The following is a 19506-nucleotide window of genomic DNA, read 5'->3' on the forward strand; positions in this document are numbered from 1 at the left end:
TAAACTAGTTAATCCAAGAGGGTGCAGATATACCACCTGGGTGTGTGGCTAACAGAAGTTAATGTCCCTTTTTTCTTAGAAATGACAGTTCATTCAAACAGCCAATGTAGATGATGCATTAACCAAGGAGATGATAAAATGGCAATTAAAAATTTGACTTTGTTTTTATGTAAATCTTTTTCAGAGAAAAGAAAGCACCTTCAGCAAGAGTATTCGCCACATTCTACAGTGCACTTCACACAGCAAACAGAAAAGCATCTTTATGAAGTCTCTCTCCCAGTAAAACCAAACATTCCAATACTGTTTTTAAAAATGTGTGTGTGTGTTCCTCTCCAGAGCTGGTAAATCAGAAACACCAGATTCTCCTAGAGCTGGTGTAGTGATACTTTGTGTTTTAACAAATAATGCTTGTCTGAAGATCAGAGTGCAGAGTTAAGCCACTAGTGGCCAGGCACTGGTGATTCACACCTTTAATACCAGAACTTGGGATCCTGTGCCTTTAATCCCAGCACTAGGTAAGGGAAGAAAGGAGTGATATAGCTGGGCGGAGAGAGGAATATAAGGGAGGAGACAGGAGCTCAGTGTGGTCTGAGGTTTGGTGGAGACAGTGCAGTCTGGAGATGCAGTCTGAAGCGGTCAGTCAGAGGACGCAGTCTGAGGTAAAGCATTTTCCCAGCATGTATAAAGCCCTGGGTTCAATCACTATTTGGGGATGGGTAGACTCATTATTAAAATTCCCTCCTTCTGACTGAGGCAAAAAAAAAATCAATCAGACAATTTGGAAACCCATTTTCAGAGAAAATAAAAATAGTACACCTTGTGGAGCTATTTCTACTGTAGACATTTTTGGATGCGATTGCTGAGAACATGAATTCTAAGTAGTGAAGAGTATGTTATTTCTTGCTTCTGCTGGAACTGATGGAATTAAAGACCATTTCCTAAATAGGAATAAAGCATGTCTGTGTGGGTGTCTCACACTCCCCATTACTGTTCTTACTAACTCAATAGTTGGCATTTTGTTTAAAAATGCTATGGCTGGAGAGCGCTTGTTGTTTTGGAAGACCTGAATTTAGACCCTTCCCCTACACCAGACTGCTCTCAACAAAGGATCCCACACTTTCCTCTGGCCTTGGCTGACACCCACACGGACATCCTCAAACAAAAATAAAAATAACAAAAATATATCTTAATAAAAAAAAACACTGTTAGCCTGGCCGTGGTGGCAGAGGCAGGTGGGTCTCTGTGAGTTCGAGGCCAGTTTGGTCTACAAAGCGAGTTCCAGGATAGCCAGGGCTGTTAAACAGACAAACCCTGTTTTGCAAAACCAAAACCCTCAAACTAAATAAAAACGAACCAACCCAAACCACCGCTATCTTGTACTTTCTGAATTGCACAGGCTGTAAGAGCTGGGGTTCGGGCAAAGGTAATTCAGTTGGGGCCGTGTCTACTGCAGCCCAGTACCACAGCCAAGCCTGCCCCTCTCTGGTTCTCAGCCTAAACCCCAGCGAGCCCTGCTGCTTCTCAAGTCTCAAATCTCAAGGTGGTGGTCAGAGACAGCTTGCAGAACCAGTTTTTTTTTTTTTTTCCTTCGGCCACGTGGTCCTAAAGCCTGAGTTCCAGCTGACCTGGCTGGTCCTAGAGCAGGCTCCTTAGGGGCAGAAAGCCAACCACTCTACTGAAACTGCCGTCTTAAGGGTCAATCAGTAGTCTCTGATTTTCATGCTTTTGGGATCTACACAGCTTTCGACACCTGGAAATCTTTTACCTTCTTGGACTCTGCTAAGTGGGTTTAAGTGCTGAACAAGGGTCTCTGGAAAGCTTCCTAATTTTTTTTCATGCACTATATGTACTTTAAAAGATGTGTTTTATGTATTTTATGTATAAGGGTGTTTTGTCTGCATGTACATCTGCAAACCAGAAGAGGTCATCAGATCCCATGAGATACAGTTATTGACAGTTATGAGCTACCATGTGCTCACATATGTAACTGAACTCTGGTCCTCTAGTAGAGCAGCCAGTGCCTTTAAGTGCTGAGCCATCTCTCCAGTCCCCAGTGCACATGTTTTTAACCATTCCCCTTAAACACATATGCTCTGATTTAAATTCCCACCTTTTGATAGCAGCAACAGTATCAAGCATAAATAAAATTTACTGAGCACTATGTGCCTGGCTCACACCTTGCTCTTCACACAGTATACATAAAAATCCTCTGTTTGTCACAAAACAAAACACTATAAACACACATTTGATCCGTACCCAGACCAACATTATACTAACTCTTCTGATAAATTTTATTTCTAGGTTGAAGAATTAATGTCAAATTATCATCTGACCTCTGAAGACTCATTTAGCCAAAGCTCATGTGCTATATTACACATGCCGGCAATTAGTACCTATTCAACAGTTGTAAGTTTGAATAGATTCTTAAAACTTGTTGAAAAATGAGACTTCTTTATTTTAATTAATTAGCTAATTAACTATTGTTTTTGAGACAGGGATTTCCTATGTAGCATTGAGATTTCCTTATAATGATTAAATTTTTATTTATTTTATTTTTAAGACATAAGTGTGTGCGTGTGCACACACATGTATGCTGTGACATGTATGTGGAGGTTAGAAGACAACTCTGGAGTTGATTTTCTCCTGAGAGATTTAAGGTGGCTCACCAGGCTTCGGGGCAAGTGCCTTTACTTGCTGAGCTATCTCAACAGCCCACAATTTCTAAAATTTTTGAAAGGAAGTGTGAGTGGGCCCTTTGTATAGCTAACTTAATGATATACTTTTAGGAGGCCACAAACACAGTTTCAAATATAAAAATGTTTTAAAGTTTTTAAAAAAAATGTAACTTGAAGTTTCTGGTAGGGATGAGGTGTGAGTGCTGTTACCCCCAGAACTCTCACACAACTCGCACCATTCCCACGGGAGCAGAATCTCGGCTGCCAACATGCTGAAGGCCGTACCTTCTCACTACACTTCGTGTGGTGGTGAACACCAAACACCCAACAGTGACTAAGTGTCTATGCATAGTTATAGCGTCTGTATTATTTTTAACTCATAAACATTTTATATTTCACAGTTAAAAAAAAAATCTTTTAACAAGCGTAAAGTGACAGGAGAGGCCAGATACCGCAAAAGAAACACATTCTGGAGCAAAGAAACGCGACTGTATCCAATGAAAGGCAGCACCTCGGCCAGCAGGCTCGCGTGATCAATAGCGTCTACTGGGAGGCGCTGGTGGGCTCGCAAGAGTACTTGTAAGCGGCCCTTTACTCTGTATCCAGTCTCTTCGGCGGCTAGTCTACAAGTCTGCCAGGCTCCTCCAGCTCGATCACTACCGTGTTCTCCATGTTATCTGCTCAAGAACCCAGATCTTAGCTGCAGTTCTGTGAACATACGACTTCCTTCAAGTTTCCAGATGGGGAGCTCACCCACCATTGTGTGCCACTGACCTTGGACACGCCATTCCTGTTCTTTGTCATGAGATTTACATGTGTTTACATGAGAAGGCTTTGATTTCTTTTCTAAGATCCAATCATCCATTTCCTGGATGCATAGCTGGCTAAATGATAAATGCGCTCTCTCTCTGTCCCTCTCCCTCTCTCTCTCCTCTCCCTGACAGCAACTTGTCCTAAAAACAAAAGCTTCTGATAAATTTATAAACTGTCTTTAGTAGGCAAATCCTTTCTCTCCGACCTACACATGTCAGAGATTTTTCTCAAGGAAAAGATATTGCACCAATAAAGAGCTCCATCTAAGATGCATCTACTCTTTAAGAGACAAAGGAAAATCACCACAGTTTATGTAAGCAAGGAAACGTCTACCGATTTGTGCCAGAGAGATACCAAGATGACTCCACTCCAAGCAGATGGTCACCATCAAACTTCTTAAACTAACCTTGAACTTCTCCCGGGGAAGCCCTTCTACGCCAGATGATGCCTAAGGGGAATGGGATTCCACGGATATTCAGCCCAGAGACCCAAGGTTCAAGATCTGTGACTTTATATCTTTGTAGAGTAAAATTAATCTAGTTATTGTTTCATTTGGTGTGTGGTATAGGCATGTGTAGGCACTGCCTGTGCAGGCACCACATAAAGCTTGCCATCTTTTTGCCCTAAGATAGGGATTCAGACAAGCTGGGCGGTCAGGAGTTGCTGGGGTTACAGGCACATGCCGCCATATCTAGCTTTCACATGCTGCTCATTTGAATTCAGGACCTCACACTTGCATGGCTAGCACCTTTCCTATGGAAACATCTACCCAGCCCACCCCCAATTTTTCAATTTATATTTGGAAAATAAAGAAGGTTTTGCTAGGACACTTATCTGTTTTATTATACGTTTGTTACATTACACACCCAATGTCTAATGTTACTTTTGGTTAAACATGGCATCAAGAAACCAAACTTAACAAGAAACCTGATCTACCTCCATTCTCAGGTAATGAAATACTGATCAAATGAAACTAACCTCAGTGTTCACATACTGGGGTACGGCAACCAGCCCACCTTCACCCCTGAGCAGTTAAGGACAGAAGGCATTGGCCACAGATCTATGAATATCTGTATACCTCCTTCTCAGAGTAAACGTGGACTGGAGAACATATGCAGGCTGAAAGCAAGGAACTTGCTATTTAAGTTGGATTTCAAATTGAAAGGGATGCTAGGACACAAGCCAGGCCACAACTAAATCAAATTATCAGTTTCTCAAAAAACAAACACAAAGTCCCTGAAGTGAGTGAGTGGAACAGCGGAGTAGCCAAGATACTTCACTGATTAGGCTGAAGGCTTGATATTCTAGTAGACATGGGAATAAAGGCTAGTCTTCAACCTCAGGGTATCAAGAAAGAAAAGAAAAATTATGAGAAAGAAAAAAGACTAAACAGTCAAAATTGGAGCTAAGGGAGGTGTGCACACCTTTAGCTGAAGGCTACTGAAGATTATGGCATATACTGCAAGGACATCTGTGTTCCACGAGCATACCTGGCGTCCCTGGAGGTCTCTGGAGCTACAGATGGTTGCTAAGCACCATGTGGGTGCTGGGAATCCAATCTGGGTCCCCTGCAAGAGTAGCCAGGGCTCTTAACCTCTGAGCCATTTGCCCAGGTGCCATCACATCATCCTAAAAGCGAGACTTCGATGAGAACTTGCAGCACATGTGGAAGGAAGGAAACACAGTGGCAACTAGTCAAAGGAAAGTCACCCCAGGCACTCCAAACTCGGAGACTAACAGAAGAGAGCCAGGAGAATCAGACTTTTGTTGGGCAAGAAGCAGAGGTTCTGAATGCCTACAGACCCACAATTACTGGAGACAAGAAGTGCTGGAGCTTGAGGTCACTCTTGGCTACGTAGCCTGGGTAACTTGAGATAGTCTCAAACACCAAACCAAAGACGGTCACTGCCACTAGCGCTGCCTCCACTTTTGAGTAGACCTTACTCTTTTTTCTCTAAACTTTATTACTATTGAGTATAGTGCTCGAATGCGGCCATGAGCACTGCGTACGTCAGAGGATCACTTTCTGGTCCTTTCTCCCCTTCTACCTCTCTGTGGACGGCAAGGATCAAACTCGAGGCCAGGCTTGTACATCAGCCTCCGTACCCACTCACTGGTCTTGCCTGTTCTTCAGGGTGATAACTCCCCAGGAGACAGCTCACACACAACGGAGACTCTGGAAAGGGATTATGCAGACACAAACTCACACATGCAGGGAACATTCTGTATTCTGTTTCTGTGACCAAATGCCAAAGGTTGGTAATACATAAGGAAAAGAGAAGTGTTTGGTTTAGTGTTTTAGAAGCGGAAAGTTCAAAGCACCCCACCTCTTGGACACTGGCAAGACCTTCTGGCAGATGAGACTACAATCACGGGAGCAGATGCAGAGGAGATCACATGTCTGACCAAACAGCAAAGGGATGGTCTAATCAAGCACGCATTACATCTCCCTTTTAAAAGCTTCACCCAACACCCCTCCACTGAGGACTATGCTTTTACCTAGCACATGAACGGGGAGCACACTTGAACCCCATACAACCACAGATTTCTGCTTACTAAAGGATTCATATGAGAAAAGTAAAGAGCTATAAATATGCAGAACACCAAAATGCCCTTAAAAAAAGAAATGATGAAGGAGCTATAAAGCAAAGAGAGTCCAGATGAAAACCACTAACGAGCTACAATCCAGAGAAGCCGACAAGCTCAAGGGCACCATCCAAGCTCTCAGGCCATGCCAGACTGAGGTTAAGCTGCATACGCATTTTCAGCGTGGTAAGGAGCCATCTGTTGTTCGTTACTGGCTTAACTAGATTTAGGTTAGGTTAAGTAAACACACACTTCTGATGAGCCTACTGTGGTGGTTCGAATGAGAATGGCCCTCATAGGCTCACATCTTGGAAAGCAGTCATCAGGAAGTGGTACTATTGGGAGGGATTAATATATGAGGCCTTGCTGGAGGAAGTGTGTCACTGGGGATGGGCTTTGAGGTTTCAAAGGCTCAAGCCAGCCAGGGGTCTCCCCCTTTCTGTTGCCTGAGGACGGAGACTAGAAACTCAACGTTTCCAGAACATGTCTGCCCGCATATCAATGCTTCCTGCCATGACAATGACTAAACCTCTGAAACTGTAAGCCAGCCCCACTTAAATGGTTTCTAGTATAAGGTTTGCCATGGGCATGGTGTCTTGTCACAGCAATAGACCACTAAGACACCTAATCTTAAGTCATTTACACCTCTGAGAGTTCATTAAAATATGTTACTTTTATATCAAGTAAGCTGAACTACCCTAACTTTACCAAAAAGCAGTTGTTAGAAGAAATAGACCAGAGAGAAGACACAGTACAGGACATGGGTATAAAGAAACTACCTGACACATTCTTTGCCAACCTGACAGCTGAACAACCTTGCTGTTTAAGAGTTATACTGGGGAGACTCATTCACGGACCTGAGTTAACTGTGTACCAATCAATACAAAGAGCTAAATTACATACGAGTATCTAATTTAATCCCAGTTTGAGTCTTAATACTTTCATTGCTGGTTTTTCTCTTTTTGTTTTGTCAAGACAGGGTTCCTCTGTGTAGCTCTGGCTGTCCTGGGACTCGCTGTAGACTACGCTGGCCTCGAACTCAGAGATCTGCTTGCCCCTGTCTCTCTGAGTGCTGGAATTAAAGGTGTGTGATGTGGGATTCCCTTCTGTATGCTGTAAATACCATTGGTTAATAAAGAAGCTGTTTTGGGCCTGTGATATGGTAGAGTAGACCTAGGTGGGGAAAACTAAACTGAATGCTAGAAGAAAGAAGTGGAGTCAAGGAGAAGCCATGTAACCCTGCCAGAGACAGTTGGAACTTTACCAGGTAAGCCACAGCCTTGTGGTGATACACAGATTAATGGAGATGGGTTAATTCTAGATGTAAGAGTTAGCTAGAAATATGCTTAAGCTATTGGTCAAACAGTATTGCAAATAGTATAGTTTCTGTGTGATTATTTTGGGGCTGAGTAGCCAGAAATAAACAAACAGCCTTCTACTACAGGTGTGTCATCATTGCCCAGTTATTGCTGTTTTAAAAGGACAACAATCTTCACAAAAAGAGAAAGAGTATAAGCTTTTAAATGATGTTATTTGTTGACCTGGATTAAAAACAAAGCAAAAAATTTAATTCAATATACATCAGTGGTAGAGTGTTTTTCCAACACGTACAGAGAACTGGCTTCTAACTTTGCTACAAACAAAATGAAACCAAACAAATCCACACGCAGCGAATGCCAACCACGCACGGGCCTGCTCAGTTCCACTAGTTGAGAAATTTATGTTCACTTAAATGTAATTTTAGCTAACTTTTTTTATAGTGATACAAAAACATCTGGTTTAAAATAAAAAGTTGAGGACTGGCTCAGAACACTGACTGCTTTTCCAGAGGTCTTGAGTTCAATTTTCAGCAACCACATGATGGTTCATAGCTGTCTATAATGGGATCTGATGCCCTCTTCTGGCATAAAGGTATACAGGCAGATAGAGCACTCATATGTACTAAATACACAAATAAATAAATTTTAAATAAATAAATTAGTATGCTTTTGTAAGACCGTTTTTCTTGAATAAGATAGGTAATATTTTTAGTTACATAATTGTTTGGAAAGGAAATTAACAAAACATTTATTTAATCAACCCTTTTGCTACTAATAGCAATCTAAAATATAAAATTTGATTTTCACATTTTAAAAAATTATTAACATTTCTGTGGTGCGGGAGAATTGTCTGTATTCTGTCAATCATATTTTAAATAAACGCTGATTGGCCAGGCAGGAAGTGTAGGTGGGTCAACCACAGGAAGTAGAGGTGGGGCGATGAGAACATTAGAATTCTGGGAAGGAGGAAGTCCATTCCTCCCAGTCCTTCTCAGACCACTAAAGAAGCAGGATGTGACATGCCTTGCTAAAAAAAGGTACTGAGCCATGTGGCTAACATAGATAAGAACAGTGGGTTAATATAAGCTACAAGAGCTAATAAGAAGATTGAGCTAATAGGTCAATCAGTTTATAATTAATGCAGACTCTCTGTGTGATTTTCTCTGGGACTAAACGGCTAGGGGACTGGGCGGGACCCTGACAAGCAGGTCCTCATGTTACATTTCTGTTTATGGCTGGGGAAAGAAAGAGAGCAGTGAACTAAAGACATGCACATGAAATTAGAGATGGCAGGACATGGATCAGGGCCAGGTCTACCACATCACAAAGGTTACTTACTTTCTTCCTACAAATGCTATCCTCTGAAAATTTATTTTTCACAGGAATAATCTATGAGAATTGATCTTTTCTTCCTCAAGAGCCAGATCTGGCCTGGAGTGCCTCAGCCTTCTGAGCACTGGATTCCAGGCATGCTCACTATACCTGATGAGGAGGGCCAAGAGCAATGGAAGCTTGGAAGAATTATAAATACTGGCTTCCAAAGCAGCATGTGATTTTGCACACACCCTGGTCGGGCAGTGCACATTTTTGAAGAAAGCAGTTTTAGCGAGAGTGACTGGCCCTGTCGGTTAAAGTTCACTGTGTACGGTTCACCTCGGAACTCTTCCCCTGCCAGGCGGCCTCACACCTCCAGACTGAGCAGAGTTCCTGTTTGCATTATCAGAACACCTGCCAAATGTTTAATGGCTTAGAAAGAAAGTTATTCTAGGAGAAACTAAGCTCCTGAGCAGGATGGGAAAGGCTATGTTCTGTATAAAAAGCCTTGATTGCTTGCTTTTTTCAAATTGTCCTGACCAAAGGGCCCATCATCACCCAGCACCACTCCAGAGCCCCCAGCGCTGGTGAGTCTCACGAGCTCCCGTGAGCATCCCTGAGTAGGGACACTGACTACCGAGCTATGCTACCCCTTAGAACCAGCAGTCTTTGTAACCAGCAAATTTCTTTCTACATCCCCTTCTTGCATCTTTCCCACTGTTCCTATGTGTTTAAAAAAAAAAGTAAATCTCTCTTCTACCAAAGATCCAGAATACTCTATAATAATGCTAACTAATATAATGCTCTATGGTGGTTAAACACTCTAAAGGTTTAAAAATACAAATCAACTTTGAAATCAACAGGGTTTACATATTTTTTTGAAAAAGTCACCAAAATACACAAAAGTGGAATTGGTTAGAGTTCCACAGCAGCCATGTGTTATGGTACCTCACACAGTCCAGGCAATCAACACTTAGATACCTTAACGAACTTGTTATTTACACAAGTGCAGACAAATGATACTTGTGATGCCCAAGGTCACGAGGGGTAGATTTCCTGAGCGCACAGCATGTCTAACTGCTAACCTCCTCGTTACAAACTTCCAAGCTGAAATGTACACCCACCTCCTTCCCATGTGCCAATCCTGGAAAATGGCACAGTGGGGGCAGTTCACAAGACAGAGATATTTTAGGAAAGCATCATGGAACTGCTTGGCACGCGCGGCACCACTAAGCATTCGGCATTCTCCCCACACATTCTCTCTAGGGCTCTTCAAAGTGTCTTCTCAGCCTAAAATTCCTGACCTGGTATTTGTACGTACAACACGGTTTTCCCTAAGGGGAGACATATGGTAATTAATGCTTTCTCTCAAAATCGCCCAAAGCTGCAGCACGCACCCCAGGCTCAGAGGTGGAATTTTAGTCTTCACAATACCCTGAAGACTTGGTCATCAACTGTATCCATTCCAGACAGTAAAGTAGTGTTCATTAAAAAACAGCCGTACAAGATTATAAAGACTTCTGTGGTCTCAAGAGTAAAAACCCATAGAAGCATATGACACATCCTTCTTTTAAGTTCTAAAACAAACATTTTGGATTAAAAAAATTAGAAACGACTTAAGTAGCAAGTACCATAGTGAGTTTAAAGAACTAAAAACAGCAAGATACTGTTTCAAACACTTCCATAGTTTACGCAAAGCCAAAAACAGAACTGATTTCAAGCACGGATATGGGAGTGCAGCACATTTTACAATGTGCTGCTGTTTTCATTTACTTTAAATGATTTTAAATAACTAGCTGTATTGCAAAGTAAACTTTTATGTCTGAGCCACCTAATTAATACACATTACTGTAAACCCTCTTGTTTTCATTAAATAACTGATCTTAACGCTAACAGGTCTTACCTATTACTTTAGCAATTCAGTAGAGAACTGCAGCAAAAATCATGATTTCAGTAAAAAGCAACAACAGTGAAAGACAAGTGTGTGAAATGCAAGGAGAATGCTCAACTGCCTGAGCGGAGAAATCCTCATCTCCCGGTGCACAATTCTGCCAGCACTATTGAGCACGGGGAGTAACTGTCATTGCTGTGGGTGAGCTCTCCACTTCAGATCGCCACTGGCAATGCCTACAATGGATGAGACTTGAGGGCAGACAATTTCCTCTAGACCTTAGCTAAGTCACTAGCCACACGTCAGCTCAGCACAGAACACAGAACCTCAGCTATGGGTAAGGCACAGTCTACAGCGACAGACAGAGGAAAAGCGCTTGCTCACCAGCCCGTCTCCGTTCTGCTCTCCGCCCTGGGCTTCTGCTTTCTGCAGAAAGACAGCACCGTGCTCTTCCTCCTGCTGAAGCACACCGCAATCTTCCCGAGCAGCTCCTTCCTGTGAGCATGCTCGGTATCTTACTTAAATGACTTGGTATCTCAGCATGCCATGACCTACTTCCCAACAAACTCAAGAGAGCTAGCTGCACACTCAGTGATATCAACTGCAATCCTGCACACAGCTGCCAAATGCTAGCTGGCCGGCCTCTAACTCTGAGGTTTGGTGCATCGTTTAACTTGATGGGACAAATGAGAGCAACTTCTCTATTTTTATTAGAACACACCCTTACGTTTCAATACTTGCTAAAGAGTTATGCTCTTCCTAAATACGAGTCTCTGTGGGTCTGTGCATGTGAGTCCTGGAGGCAAAGGAGAGAGGCTTAGACCTCCCTGGAGCTGGCATGACAGCAGCTGTGTGCTGAACTGGGTCCCCTGCAAGCACAGCCATCTCCAGCCCCAGGTGCCAATACTCAACTGTCAACACAAATATGCCAAGATGCTGGAATAAACTGTGATTTTAAGACATCTAAGATGTGAGCCCCAAATGTTAATACAAGCATCGATAAAACAAGCAAACTAGAACCTATGGACTAGAACCCTGTCTGTCTTCCTGCCTATCTATGCCCTGGCACCGTGATCTGTGAACTGGGTGGTGCTGCTTGGCCTCACCGCTGCTCCCGCTTTGTGGTCAATCCTACGCGCATGCAGCTTGGTTGTTTCTTTAGTTTTCTCTATAGAAGGGTTTAATTTCTCCACTGTAAACAGCAGTGGACTGAAAAGCTGCTATAAATTTGTGCCAATGTTTGCTACCCTCAAATTAAAGTTGATTTTTTTCCAACCTACAGATTATATAATACATTAGAGATAATGTTACCCAACAGCAGGTATGACCCAAATATTGCTAAGTGTAGAAAACAGAATCTTGAATCTCGTGTGTCCCCTCGACGACTGGGAATGCACAGAGTTCTGCTCCCTCAGGGCTGAGATGAAAGACGTGTGCCATTACCTGAGGCAAAATTGCTTATTTTAAAGAACAAGTTTTACAAAAATGGTAGGAAACCATGAATTTATACATAAATGTTTATATCAAAACACAAATAATTTGCCTTGGTTTGCTGGGTAAGCTGTGGCAACAGCCATGAACTTTGGGGTGATGGAGATTTATCCCCTTTCAGTCCTCACGAAGAGACCTGGCACACAGTCCAACAAAACCCAAGCACACAACCCTCCATAGCCACTTCCCATTTCCCTCTGGGCAGACAAGCAAAAGGAAGAAGCATTTGTAGGAAGTGTCTGTTCACTCAGCACACACAGAGATGAAGGCAGCACACCTCCCTCCGATGGAGCAAAGCTTCTTCGGGCATTAAATGGGCATATATGCTAATGAGTGCTTTTTTCTTGGTCACAGAAATTGAAATACTGTCCTGGAATCCCAGAACTAAGAAGGCAGAGGCAGGAAGATTGTGAGACTGAGCCAGTCTTGGAAGCTTGGTTCCCAGCACACATATTGGGGGGATCCCAAACTCCCTGTAACTCCATTTACAGGTCTCTGGGTACCCACCCTCAAATGCAGTATCAACACTGACATAGACACATATACATAATCTGATATAACGTTTTACAATCAAGGACTAAATATGTAACTTGGATACATGGCTTGCTAGCTTCTGCAAGGCTGAACCCTCAGACAGAAAAGTCTGTGGAACCACATTTAATTTCAGCCTTTTCCCAAGGAAACTGCTAATTTCAAAGCAAACTACCAACAAAACCCTTTCTTTGGCATCGTTACTGGCAAAGAGCTCTGGAGCTTTACATCTGCGGAAACTACAGAACATTCTATCTTTGAAGAAAAATCCCAGGAAGGGAAAGAACGAAGGGTAAAAGCGGGTACCAAGAGTCACGCAACTGACAAAGTCTGGAGGAAGAGCAGAAGGCATTCTGACGAGGGAGATGACTTGCGCTTTTCTGAGGATAAGGTTCGGAACTGCCTGGATGAATACTAAAGGTATGGAGAGAAAGGCGAAGGACGCAGCCAGGAGTGAGGCTGGGACTGGACAGAGGCCCAGGAACCTATACGGGGACGCTGGCTGCATGAACAGAGATGGAAGAGGAAACAAGCTAATTATCCTGAGCAGGACTCTGGAAGCAGACAGCAAGTATCCTACATGCCAAGCAAGGCAGAGTGAAGGAGGCTGGGAAAAAAGTAGTACACACACACCATACACATGCATTATACACACACACCACACACATGCACACACGTAAGAGGACAGGTGAAAAAGAGGCAACTTGGGCAACATGTCTCTTTCATTTCCCCCTTTAATCGTCTCCACACTAACTTGTCCCTCTCTTAAACATTTAACTTAGCTGTTCACAGTAGTTAGAGGTCTTTCTCTGTTTGTTTAACCAGTAGGCTGTGACGTTGTGACTGCCTGCTCAGTCTTTTGATAGTGGAATTACAGGTGCATACTGCCATGCTGTTGTTACTGTTTTCTTCGTCTCTATGTCACATACTCCATCTTTAAGAGCGGTTCACCATTTCTACCAGCAAAGTCATAAACAAACATTCCCTAATAAGAATGAATGCTTAAAGAATTCAAAAAAGTTCTCATCTATTTCTCTGACAATAACTTTCTCAAGACATATATATATGTGTGTGTGTATACTTAACCAAGGGTGGGAATAGAAGGACCAAGAATGGCCTTTCTATACCACCCAGGCTAGCCTCAGGCTCATGGTTCTCCTGCTACATTTCTCTGGGTTAGATGACAGGCATGTACCCCGACATCCAGCCACCATGAGTGCTGCCTGCAATCCATTGTTTTTAGAGCAGCATTAGGCTCGTAGTCAGACCGAGTAGAAGACACAGATCTCACATCCTTCCTCCCCTCCCTCCCAGACATGGCTCTCACTCAGACATTACTCCCTCCACAGTATGTTGGGACTCACAGTTGGAGCTGTGTGTTCTATTGAGGGAGTCTCATACTACAATTTGTTGTTATTCTGTTTACCAAAGGATTGCAGCCGAGCCATCTGGGGTAGCCGGGGAACATTAGAGAACACACACATGCTCTCACACACGCTCACTTCGGAAGTCTTTTACTGTCCTTCTGTGTGAGGCCATACGCTATAGAGAAACTCCTGAGAGAGGACAGAAAAGCCCATCTTCCCAGGGAATTCTCAAGAGTTAAGAACTGTCTGAACTGTAAAGGACTGTTAAATCACCAATAATGCTAATTTTTCCTTCGAATAAGCTCAGACCTTGGTGACTAGAGCAGTTTGACTCCCTGACTGAGAGCCGTTAGACCCTTCCCTAGAGCCTTTTCTGTCTTGAGTGAAGGGCTACCGGCCAGATAACTAAGTGTACCACCATCATGCCGATATGAAAACCTCACAACACCTTGAAGAAGCTCTAGTTCACCCATGGTTGTTTGCAGCTAAAGAAAATCTCTTATCCCAGCTATGGCTCCTTTCTAGTCACCACAAGCTTTGCTGAACTCTGGATGACCTTACAGCCTTGGCACCTTTAGGCCTCAGGCACTCAGGGACACAGACCCCACCCAGCTGACCACAGACTCCATCCAGTTAAGCCACCTAGTTTCTCTGGTTAACAGTCACTGCACTGGCATTGTGCTAGTTCACAGATGGAGAGAGACAGAGAGAGAAATAAAGAGCTGGGATCCAACACAGCAAAGCTGGGAAGGAAGTTCTGCAGGAAGGTAAGAGTTTTGAACAGGGCAGGCCACATCTCATGGATTCCTGCAGTAAGCCTGACAGAAAATTAAGATATTCAGATACAAAAAGCCAAGCAAGTCAATGGGAGAAAGCAAAGGGACACGTGGGCACTGTGCATGCAAGTATGTGTTGGTTGTGTAGGGCATGGGGCAGGAGTGGGATGGGAGCAATGCAAGAGGCCAGGGCAGTTGGGAGAACTCACGAGTGGCTTCTACAGCGATCCTGCGTTTCCTTAAGGAAGCAAAGGACACCTGCCCGCATCTCAGAAGCACTTGCTATTTTAACCGGGAACGACACTCTCTCACTCATGTTTTTAAGTATAAGGCTGGCGGTGACTTTCAGAGGGGGTGGAAAGGAGAAAGACTGTTCCGGGGCACAGATGAGCACAATGTGGTTTACAAGGTTTCAAAGCCGTGTCACAAGGAAAACCAGGAGAAAGGCAGCAAGCACATCTACCTGGAAGATCGCACATGCAGTCAAAAGGACAGGGTGCTCAACCGTGGAATGTGCTGTAGCACGGTTAATAAAAACCCAGAGATGGAAACAGGGGTTCAACCTGAAGGTCAGAGAAGCAAAACAGCTGGCCACTGTCTCTTACCTCTACCTAGGTCCAAAGTGGCGATCCTGCCTCCAGGATTCTCAGAATGAGACTGAACCCGAGAGCCGTCTCCTCCCATCTTATATTCCTCTCTAGGGCTGGGATTAAAGGCATGCATGACTACTGCCCAGTTTCTATGACAAACTAGTGTGGTTACTGGGATTAAAGGTGTGTGCCACCACTGTCTGGTCTGTAAGGTCTGTTTTAATCTCTGAACTTCAGGCAAGTTTTATTTATTAAAATACATTGAAATATCACCACATTCCCCCTTTTTGTCTAAAATAAAAAGTTATAACTAGTATAAGAAAACCATATACAGAAAATACAATGACTATATACAACATAGACGGGCAATAACTACATCAACAATGTCTAGTCCATTTGCATTTGACAAATTCAGAGAAAATACTCCATATATCTATTCTATCTTGGTGAGTCCAAAGTCTTGTACCTAATTTACTTTCTATGATAACTTGCTTTCTGCATCAGGTAAACAAGAAAAACTGTAACTATAGTAGCTATCTATCTAGTTTTCAACTCCCTCAGAGACTCAGGAAGAAAATAACATTAACTGAGTAAGCAGGAAGTACAAATAAGTGACTTCCAAAAAATGTGAGAAATGACAGAAACTGCTGGCTGCCTGGATCCAAAGTCCTCTTCAACACTGGGGCATTTATCTTCGGTCTATAGGCCTAGCATATCCGATACACTTTTCTATGAAGCAGGATATTCTTGAAGGGCTGTCCCTTCTTGTCTGGAGAATGTTTGGCAGTCACTTCCTTTTGTGCATGCTTGTCTAATTAGGACAGCAGAGTGACACCAGTTAAGGCAGGGGCATTTTCTAGCCCAGTGGCTTACTTCTGCTGCAAAGAAAGTAGACTCCATGCGAAGTTTCTTCAATGCCCATTATCTTCTCTGAAGTAGATTGGTGCTGCCAAGAATAGACGTATCTCATTGTCATAAAAGAAGAGCCTTTTTTATTAAAACATCTTAAATGCCAAATTCTGTAGATCTCTGAAGTGTTTTTGAAGATGATCTGCCTATCTAAAATATATCTTTGGTTGGCCTTGAAAACATACCTAATGTGACTATAAGTTTGATTATACTATGTGATTAACCACTAACCTGGATTACAGCAAAGGTCTTGGCTGGGGTGGTTGGGTGTGGTAAGTTTACTTAGGCAGAATTCAGGTGGTAAAGACAGGCACAGAAATGCATTTAAGAGAGACTGAATTCAGTGAGTGAGTTTAGAACCTTGACAGCCACCTGATATCTAATAATAGGCAGGAGACACTTAATGTGGGGCTAAAAAAGAAATCACAGTCATTCAAAGGTACAAAAAAGTAAAAGCTAGACAAAGACCCCCAGAAGGAAGATCAGTGCCACACAGCTACCTGGGAACGAGACTGAGGAACCCAAGGGAGGGGGCTTCCTTCAGAAGTGGGCACTGCTGAGAACAGAATGGACAAGAGTGGGGCTGGGAAAGGAAGGAGTCCTTGGTAAGAAGGTATAGCTATGGTTTAAATCATCTCAGGGAGGACTGAGGGGCACTAAGTTCTGGCCAAGGACTTCACGATGAGAGGCACTTACCCACTGAGTGTTTGTATCAGGCACGGTGTTCAACCTTTATGAAGACGAACATTCACACTTGTAAACAACCTCATGTGACAATGACAACTCTGTTAAAAACCTCAAGTAAAGTTCAGAAAATAGAAACGTGCAGCCTTGATGACTCACTGACGCTACACAGGGCTACACAGGCAGCAGGCAGAGGAGCTGGGGTACACATCACACACTTTGAGTATAGCTGTTGGGTTCTAAGACCCCGGGACTTTTTCCCACTGGATTGTTGCTCTGATGTCAATGCTCCCTTTAAAAAGGCAATAAATATTTATCGAATGATTCAACTATATAGTTTTATTTAATGTTTCTGCCACCCCCACACACCAGGCCTTCTCACTATTCTATTCTACATGCCTCACGGGTGCACAGGCCACACAGTGTGAGAGGAACTGGATCTTAGACCCAGGCACAGACTCAAATGTGTGTTCTAAAGAAGGCTTCAAAGGCAGCAAGCTCATAGAAGGGGCAGAGCTGTTACAAGGGGTTTCAATAGTTAAGGTGATACAGAAAGGCAGGGGGAGAAAAGCTAGTAACAGTGAAGGGAAGGACTTGTGGTAAACAAGAAGCTATGTGTATGACTAGCCCAGTCCCTGTTTAGTTTGACTGAGGTCTAACTTTCATCCCATACAATCTACTTACACTATCAGGTTTTATAGCATATCCATCAACAAAGTCTATATCCTCAGTGCCCCAATATAGTCGCCCCTCCTCCTACACCCAGTCCTGACACCCACTGATCTGTGTGCTCTGTCCCTAACTTTGCTTTCATGGGAAATCTCCAACAAAATCATATGGTATGCAGTACGTATGTATATCTTCTTTTAGTTAATATAATGGCCTTCATGTTTCTTCATAGTGTACTATCAGCTAGTGCTTCCTTTTGATTCCTGTTACATGAATGCTGGCTGCCCCTTTGCCACCCCTCTGTCATCTGGGCAGGAGATGGCATCCATGTCCACTCGGAGGCTTGGAGGACTAATGACACTACCAACACCTTAGCACAAATCTTTGTGCAGATGTAGTCAGTCCTGAGTAAAGGGATGGGAGAGGTATCACTCAATCAAGCGTAAGAGCGCTCCTGGCTACACAACAGACCAAGTGTTTCAGGTTACCCACAGCACTGACAGCCTCAACAGTGGGCTTGGGGGCTGTTACTTTGCAATTCCCTGATGTCTGATGACCCTGAACACGTTTCAAGTGTTTACTAGCCATGTGTGTAAGTTCTTTTTGTATAGAATATGCTTGACATCTTGGTCTACTTAAAAGTTGTCCTATGAGTTCTGAGCACTCTTGCAGTTGGGGATCAGTTCTTTGGAAGAGATGTGACGACACTTCTAGTCAGTGGCTTGTTTGGTACTCTCTCCAGTGTCTAATTACATAAAGTAAAAGTCTAAAACTTTGATCAAATACAACATCAATTTTTCTTCAATGATTTTTAGCAATATAATAAAATTTTATCAGACTCGTAATTATAAATATAAGCTTTATCATTTTTGTTCTTATTAATTTAGGTCAACAATCTATTTGTAATGTCACCTAAAGAGTTTTGTTTTGATTTACATATGGCTTCCCAGTTATTCGGACAGCCGTGGTAAAAATAAATAAATAAATAAATAAATAAATAAATAAATAAATAAATAAATAATCTTTCCTTCAGCAAATTCCTTTGGCATCTTCACTAAAAATTTCCCCTTGGTTATGGAGAGCAGAAGTTATTAATACGTAAGGAAAGATAGGAAAAACAAAGCAGGGTACAGACAGAACTGGGTTGAAAAAGTAGAGAAAGGCTGAAGAGGTTGTCGCTTGACATCCCTCCCGGGTGGCTCTGAGGACAGGGACCAAAGCTTTGGGCTCGCTCTGGTGGGGAATCATTCACACATCACCATCAGCTCAGACATACCATTTCCCACACTAGTTCTGCAAAGTGACAAACTCCCAGGTCTGAACTTAGAACCAGGGGCTTCCTTTAAGTTTTCTATTTCCAGGAAGACTATGAGAAAAGGCTAAGATGATTTTCACTTCAAACTTGTGCACACAGTTTGAGACTGTAAGCAGACCTTAGGATAGAAGGAGTCACAGTCTCTCCACAGAACTCCGGTCCTGAATGTACTTCTTCAGCGGTTCCTGTGGCAGGCAGGCTCACTGGTGTTTTTCACTGGTATTGGACATTTCAGTGTACTTCTTCCAATGGTTTTTGTGGCTAGCAGGCTTACTTATGTCTTCACTGGCATTTAACATTCAGAGGAGATTGGGGTACAAATATATCAAATTTGAAGTAATTACAGTTGACTACTGAGCCACTAGTTGGAAGCCCTCAAGATCACACATAAATATATGACAATGTATCTATGAAAAAAGTCTGAAGAACTTCTAACCATCTAGGGAAGGGGCAGTGGCACAAAGATCTTGAAAATGAGAAGCAAAACCACACACTAGAAAAAGGATCTCCAGAATGAGAAGCAAAACCACTAGTGAGGAACAGCCGCTGCCATCCCTGTCACCGTCTCATTCTGAG

The 19506-nt window shown here is 43.0% G+C and overlaps 1 protein-coding gene across 30 annotated transcripts in view; it reads right to left on the reverse strand.

Moving 5' to 3' along the window:
• The window catches only part of Plekha5 (pleckstrin homology domain containing A5), a 164253-nt gene that overhangs the window by 88529 nt on the left and 56218 nt on the right, over positions 1–19506 (reverse strand). The window contains exon 1 of one of the 30 annotated variants that reach the window (XM_085687284.2): positions 10983–11005. The exons of the other annotated variants lie outside the window; for them this stretch is intronic. The gene's annotated coding sequence lies outside the window, so the exon portion shown is untranslated. Of the gene's footprint in view, positions 1–10982; positions 11006–19506 lie in introns of those variants that run through there. 30 annotated transcript variants of the gene reach the window in all.

The sequence above is a fragment of the Myodes glareolus genome, chromosome 3, assembly GCF_982192425.1.
Source record: "Myodes glareolus chromosome 3, mMyoGla1.1, whole genome shotgun sequence".
NCBI classification, from domain to species: domain Eukaryota; kingdom Metazoa; phylum Chordata; class Mammalia; order Rodentia; family Cricetidae; genus Myodes; species Myodes glareolus.